The sequence below is a fragment of the Montipora capricornis genome, chromosome 4, assembly GCF_036669925.1.
Source record: "Montipora capricornis isolate CH-2021 chromosome 4, ASM3666992v2, whole genome shotgun sequence".
NCBI classification, from domain to species: Eukaryota; Metazoa; Cnidaria; class Anthozoa; order Scleractinia; family Acroporidae; genus Montipora; species Montipora capricornis.
In genome coordinates, this window is record NC_090886.1 from 17,255,785 (window position 1) to 17,263,704 (window position 7,920).

Genomic DNA, 7,920 nt, shown 5'->3' on the forward strand with positions numbered 1-7,920 from the left:
TTTCCGTTCTTTTGTATTCCATTCTGGCCGAAGATGTTTGCTGACATGACTGGGAGAAGAGCAGCTTGACCGGACGAAACAGCTGTTACACCTATCTTGATCGCGTTGCTTTTGTGCAGAAGTAGATGGTGATAATTTTCACACTGTGTTTCGTTTTCCCGTTTTGTGCAACGTTATTTTCGGTTACAGTTTTCCATTCTGTTTGTAGACATGCACGAAAAATAGTGATTGAGTCTCGTTTGTTATACCGTGCTTCGATTGCGTGTTTAAAATCTACTTTAAAGATTGTGTATTCTCTCACGTCTCCAGCGTACTTTGGTAATTTTAGTTTTTGCATTTTAAAACTATGCGTGTAACTCAGAGCCTCTGCGATTTACTTGAAGTACTTGGACCATTAAAATTTGACACTTGTACTGCGTTTTCATTGACACTTTCATTGTTACCGCTAATGTTTTCTTGTCCAGCATTGTTAAAAGTGGTCCGTTCGTTATCATGAGAACTGCGGGGGGAAGCCACAACCATTTCACATTGCATTCATACATACTTAATTGACCGCTCCCCATAGGGGCTTTTCAGGGCCAATGAAACACAATCAACGAAACGACAGAACATAACAACAACTGTTAAGAATCCCAACTGGCCGGAGGCAAACCAGTTGGCTATTTACAAGTGCAGCTGGGAAGTTGAACCAGGGACTACCAGGAACAAATTCAACGAGTGGCCAGAGCTCGTCTTGAACCCGGGATCTCCGGATCTCAAGGCAAGCGCCCTAACCACTGGGCCACACTGCCTCACACTTGCATACTTGAAATTCCGATCATTCCGGACTCACTACTCGCAGTTTACTTAAAAGTGCTAAGGATGTGTTTGTTCTGGCTAACTTAACTTTCCAAATACTTCTTAGCTCGCATTACATAGAGAAACATGGCAATCGTTCATCCACATTTCCGTTTCTTCAAAAGTTGCATAATCATCTATACGTTTCGTGCCATCCCTCATCTTACGCTTTTTCAACTTTAGTTAAGGCGCGGTCAGTATAAAATGCAGACTGCAGACTGCAGACTGCACACTGGGTCTAAAATGCAGACTGAGGCCTAGGCCTAGGCCTGGCCCGAGGCTTATTTTGTACCTAGAAAAACGTTTTGGGACATTTTTGCTTCGTTGATTTTTTCTATTCTACTTTTGGGCGCACAAGTAAATCGCTAAATCGAAAGTGACATAGATTTCAGCGGCCGCCTGTGATCAAGTTAATACCTTGCGTGTTACTACCAACTCCAGCCTCCGGGAGAAACTTGCTGCACAACCAACAACCAGCAACCCGGATGCCAAATGGTCTTACCTCCGTGATGCCATCTACGACTCAGCCATGGATGCATTCGGCAAGAAAGAACGCAAGAATGCTGACTGGTTCGAGGCTTGCTCGGAAGAAATGCAGCCAGTCACGGAGGCCAAGAGGAAAGCGATGCTGGCTCACAAGCAGAACCCTTCCCCAAGCACACGCGACGCCCTTCGAGCAGCTAGGAGCAAGGCTCAGCAGACCGCACACCGCTGTGCCAACGAGTACTGGCAGGACCTATGCGCCAAACTCCAGCTAACAGCGGACTGCGGCCACGCAAAGGGGATGTATGAGGGCATCAAAACTGCCACAGGCCCTACGAGCGTCAAAACAGCCCCGCTCAAATCAAAGACTGGCGAGGTCATCACTGATCAGCGCATGCAGCTGCAGCGTTGGGTGGAGCATTATCTCGAGCTCTACTCAACCCAGAACATCGTCACAGACACAATGCCCTGCCTGGGTTGCCAGTCATAGAGGAGCTTGACAACACGCCGACACTGGAAGAGCTCAGCATAGCCATCGACGGTCTCGCCTGTGGCAAGGCAGCGGGGAAGGACGGTATCCCGCCGGAGGTTTTGAAGCATGGGAATCAAACCATCCTGCAACCACTTCATGTGCTCGTCTGCCTGGCTGGGAGCAAGGTGACATCCCCCAAGACATGAGAGATGCCAACATAGTCACCCTGTACAAGAACGAGGGTGACCGTAGTGATTGCAACAACTATCGTGGCATCTCTCTACTGAGCATCGTTGGCAAAGTCCGGGTCACCTTGACCCGCCTGCAGAGCCACAGTGTGGCTTCAGAGCCGGAAGGTCCACAGTGGACATGATCTTCTCCCTCCGTCAGCTGCAGGAGAAGTGCCGAGAGCAGCAGCAGCCATTGTTCCTCGCCTTCGTGGACCTCATCAAAGCTTTTGACTTGGTGAGCAGAAGCGGGATCTTCAAGATACTCCAGACGATTGGCTGCCCTCCAAAGCTCCTGGCGATCATCACCTCCTTTCACCAGGACATGCAGACTACGGTCTGCTTCGATGGGGCCACCTCCAATGCCTTCCCAATCAGCAGTGGAGTAAAGCAGGGCTGTGTCCTTGCTCCAACCCTGTTCGGGATTTTCTTCTCGATACTGCTCCAGTATGCCTTTCTAGACTGTACAGAAGGTGTCTACGTCCGGACGAGGTCAGACGGCAAACTCTTCAACATCGCCAGACTCCGCGCCAAAACCAAAGCTTACGTGGTGCTTATATGGGAGCTGCGGTTTGCAGGCGACGCTGCTTTAACATCCCACGGCGAGGAGGGCCTCCAACATCTGGTAGACAAGCTGTCCCACGCCTGCAAGAAGTTTGGGCTAACGATCAGCCTCAGGAAGACCAACATCCTGGTGCAAAGTGCTGAGTCCCCCCCAGTCATCACCATCGACAACACTGAGCTGGAGATTGTGGACATCTTCACCTACTTGGGCTCCACCGTGTCAAGCTCGACTTCACTCGATGCTGAGATCAGCTGCAGGATCGCCAAAGCACCTGCTGTCATGGCCAAACTCAGCAAGCGAGTGTGGGGCAATGACCTGTTGAGCGAAAGGACCAAGATGTGCGTCTACCAAGCTTGTGTCCTGTCGACTCTCCTTTATGGCAGCGAGTCGTGGACGACCTATGCCAGACAAGAGCGGCGACTCAACGCACTCCACATCCGCTAACTTCGGCGCCTGCTGCACATCAGGGGCCAGCTGCTTAAAGCAGGGTTAGAGCTAACCTTTGGTTAAGAGGTATCAAAACCTATAGGTTTCCATGGTATTTAACGTTGGTTAGTGGTAACCATGCTTCGGGCAACCCGGGCCAGGTGGAAATCCAAAAGAAATCACGATTTTTGAGTTTAGAATTTGAAAAATGAAAATGGCAGGAAATAAAACCGTTTTTCAACAGCCAATCAAATATGGCCTTTTTTGGATTTGACCAGAGTCTCTCTTCCCGACCGCTGACCAAGGGAACGATGACTTTGGGAACGAGATTGCGCCTTCGCTGGCTCGGCCATGCACATCGCATGGAGCCTGACCGCCTGCCACGAGAAATCCTTTATGGAGAACTGCGGAAGGGCGTCCGTCGCGTGGGTTGACCGCTGCTGCGCTACAAGGACGTCATCAAACGAGACTTGCGATCTGCACCAATCGACACCAGTGCATGGGAGGACATCGCCAATCACCGAGGTACATAACGGCAAAGTGTCAAAGTGGGGGTTTCAAAGGCAGAAGCGAATGCTAAAGTCCAGGCTACATTCAAGAGAGCGGCGAGGAAAAAACTCGCAGACTCTGCGCATGTTTCCACAAGGCACGCCTGCTCCACCTGCAACACTGCCACTCCAGGATCGGGCTACACAGTCATACAAGATCCTGCCCAAATCCCTAGCGCTAACCATCGCCTCTTCGAGACGAGGATGCCACTACTACCAACTCAAGAAACAAAGGATACATCTGTGACAAAATGACGGCAAGACACCGGGTTTTTGTTTTGGGGTTATAAAGTTCGACAAGAAATGTTCGAATTCAACACAAAGATCACAATCGTCTAACTCTCGTGGTTGACCATTGTTTCTACAAAGTCAAAAATTCCCTCTCCTAGACGAGGTTATTCATCAATCGTATATTCTATCGTTTTAGAAATAGAAGCTGCTTTGTTATTCATCTGCGTCACAAATTCCTGCCGATTTTGGGGCTCATCTGTTGAAATTCTTCCAACAGACCTGTTTATTTTCGTGATTCATGCACGCTCTGAGGGCCTATTTGCCACCACAGACTTAGGGCGCGTCGATTGACCCTATCCCGGAATAAGAATACGTGGAGTGATGATGAAAACGGTATGTTCGGCGCGTTTCGAAGCAGCAAGGATAATAAAAATATGTTTAAAATAGCATTTTAGCAGATGTGTGACAACTTTAACGTGAATCTCCGTAAAAGCGAAGGATTTTTAACTTATATTCCATGTATTCCTATTCCGGAAGACGGTCAATCGAACGCACCCTTATACTCACTCACTCACTCTTACAACCCGGTGACATAGTGTGTTGTGCACTTGTAAAGTGCACAACCACAAAAACCGATTGCTTTCTCAACGCATGTACTTTGAAAAATAGTGTCATATGAACTCAAATCAACTTTCCCAGTTGTTACGCAATGGACTGTCAATCATAAGTTAATCACTAATTAAATCAAAGGTCAACAAACGAATTAATACATGTAAACATTAACTTCACTTATTCAGCAAAACCTTTAGTACTCGGATGGGGAACTGCTGCGAAGTTTCCTTGACCACGATAGCTAATTCTTTTAAAACTTGATTTATTTTTTTATTTTGTTTGGGCGCTGGCAGCTATTTACTGACTGAACAAACTGTCTCCCTCCTGTCGGTTTTCGTAAAGACTTGAATGATTAACCATTCTCAATCTGCCAAGAAGATTGGTGTGATCTTTGAAAAGCACTTGGATTACGTATGTCAAATAAACACTATCTTTAAGTCGTGTTTTTTTCATCCACGTAACATTTCTCGTATAAAAAATACCGCTTCATTGACCATACTAAAACCTTTGATTATGCTCTCATTACCAGCAAGCTTAAATTCCCTACTATTTTGTTTACCAAGCAAGGTCATGAAGAGGCTTCAATTGATACAGAACTGTGAAACGAGGCTCATCTTTAACCAGAGAGAGTATTCCAAGTTACACTTCTTGGCGAAACAACCCCATTGGCTTCCTGTCAAATTCCATATAATTTACAAGATTCGGATAATTACCCATAAAGCTCTCAATTGTCTTGCATCTGTTTATAACACAGGTTTATTGTTGCTGAGCCTAATAAGTTGTGCAACTCTGTTTCTTTTGACATCGGGTCAAATGAAAAAATGAACAAGACGCCTATAAGGGTGTATCCGTGAGATCCACAAATAATTGTGCAGTGAACGTGAACTACAACTACCGGTAAACTTCGGAAAAGGCGAGAGATTACGCAGAAGATGAATCTGTAATTTATTATAAAATAAATAGAAGTTATTTGTTGTAAAAACAGAAATAGCAGTTATCTCTTATTATTAAGTACTAAATACGCTATGCTACAAATGGAAACAACAAGGCCCTATTAGGAGGTATCAGGATACGGGATATTTAGGTAAAATAATGATAGGGATACGGGATACTTTAGGGGGGGGGGTGAAAATTAACCTGGTACGGGATATTTAACAAGCCGAATTGGCATTGTAGAGATACAAACCACAGGAATTAGCGGGATACAGGATATTTAGGCCAAAAATTAATGAGATACGGGATACTTAGATTTCCCCCCCCCCCTCCCCTGATGGGGCGTCAACAATCCGCACAGCAATACTATCAGAATTTACTTTTACTGAAGCTTTTTGAGGAATGTCAAGATAAAAAGGTGAGATTTCTTTGGAATACTGACCGGAGATCTTCCGTTTCATTTCTTTACTTCGGATTGTGTATAAAACAAAACAGAGTAAGATGTCTTTGCATTTGATTTATTTTTTGTATTTGGTAGTTTAAGGCCTTTTTACTGGGTTGCCAGTATGGCAATCCCAGTCGGAAAGTGGGTGTGATTTGTTTGTTTTCTTACTGGGTTGCCGTATGGCAATCCCAGTCGGAAAATGGGTAGATTTTTTCCGTGTCGGTAAAAGTCTTGCCTGTCACTCCCCTGGTAAGCGGTGTCTTTGTGCATAGAGCCTTCTGCGCGTATTTTCTTAGGATCGAGTGGGTAGTGGAAATGCGTAGATTTCTCTGGTGGACACAGTAGAATCATTAACTTAGCCTGCAATGGCGAAATTCATGTAACGCGAATGGCGTTTTAGTGGATCCTTAAACAAAATATACCCTTATGGAGCTCAATAATGGAAAGTCAGTTGGATAAACTAGGCAGGCGGTGAAATACAAACACCTGGAATCTTAAAAAAATTGTTCGCTGGAAAAGGTGGCCTTTATGAATTCATCATGTTTTATGATATGCGAGCTTAACTGGATAGTTTTTATGGCAATAGTAAAGCATTTTCTTGTTATTCAAGGAAAAGGTTCTTCAGGAAACCTGAAGTACATAGTAATTTGACACGATTGAGTTTCTTGTCTTCACGCACGCAATGAAATAGGAAGAGGTTTTCGCCTCTAAGAGCAAATATGTTGTTTGTTGCAATAAATTTTTCGCTGGAAAAGGATTTTGTGGTTCAAAATTAATGTTGTTTTGATGTCGTAAATATTTATTCTCGATCGATCGTCCCGGAAACTTCCTTCTGCTCTTTCTAAAAACTGTGTATCAATAGTTATTTACTTTTGCATCAATATTTGTTTGCATAAAGCAAGCTAACAAAATCTGTACCTTGCTGAGTTCGCATTTGTTAGCGTTAATAGTATTTTCGGTCCGATGCTTCTGTTTTGTGAGGGGTATATTGTTTTGGTCTCCCATCCAGATACTAACCCCGCCGGACAGGACGCTTGAGTTAACAACTTGAGTTAACAACTTGAGTGAACTTTAGCATTACAAAGCTTTCCGATGCTCAGAGGGCACGCTTAAACTTGTGGTGAAAAGAAGTTGTGAGGGAACTTGAAAATTATCAACATGTCAGCCCAGAAGCCAATGTTTCTCGCTTCTCTTTTATTTGTTATTCTTCAGAGCCTGGAATGCTGTAGTTCAATACCACACAATTCAGTGCCTTCTGGTTTTCTGTAACACGTACCACAGGCAACCCAGTGTATGCTTCGCGGAAGCATCTCGTTTTAAATATTCTTTTCACGTTTTTTATTCCTTTAATGGCTAGGAGGAATTGATTTATTTTTTTTGTTGGTGAATTTCATAGACGTGACCTATCACATACCATTAATTTGATTATTTTTCTTTGTCTAAAACTTGATTCTTAAAATAGAAAATTTTACCTCCATTACTGCTTGTGATAAGCTAACGAGTTTGGATGCAGTGCGAGCCAGCAAGCCAGAAATCCCTGATCCCAATAACCGCAAGCTACCTAAGGAACTGTAGGCTAACTGCAGTGCTAACTAGGCTAGCCAATGTGTAATTTAGGCTAACCGTTACCGATGGCTTGCATGACTCCTATGACTTGGAGCCATGTGAACCGAGCAAGCAAGAAATCCTTTATCCCATTATAAGGGCTACCTAAGCTAACTGTAGGCCAACCGGTGTTATTTAGGCCAATCAATGTGTTCTTTTAATAGGCTAACCAGAGTGGCTCGCTGGCTTGCAGATTATCCGGAATTGTTGCAGTTTTGCTGGAATTTTGTAAAGCCCCTTAGGAATGATGAAATAGCTTTGCAACATTTTTTTCTCTTGCTTGCAGCAGTGCAAGAATTTTTTTTCTATTTCATTAGTGCTGCATGCAATTTTTTTCTTCCAACAAGCGCTTGCACGAAATTTTTTTTCAAAATCACCCACCCCTCAAGAGTTAAATGGTCGGCCCCGAAATAACGTTTGGGTGCTTTAAACAAACTTCTGAAAATACAAGCTAGTGAGATTTCCCTCTAATTTTACGAGAACTCATTGCGAATACGTGTTTATATTATAACATAAGGGCAAAATTTTCTTGTCAC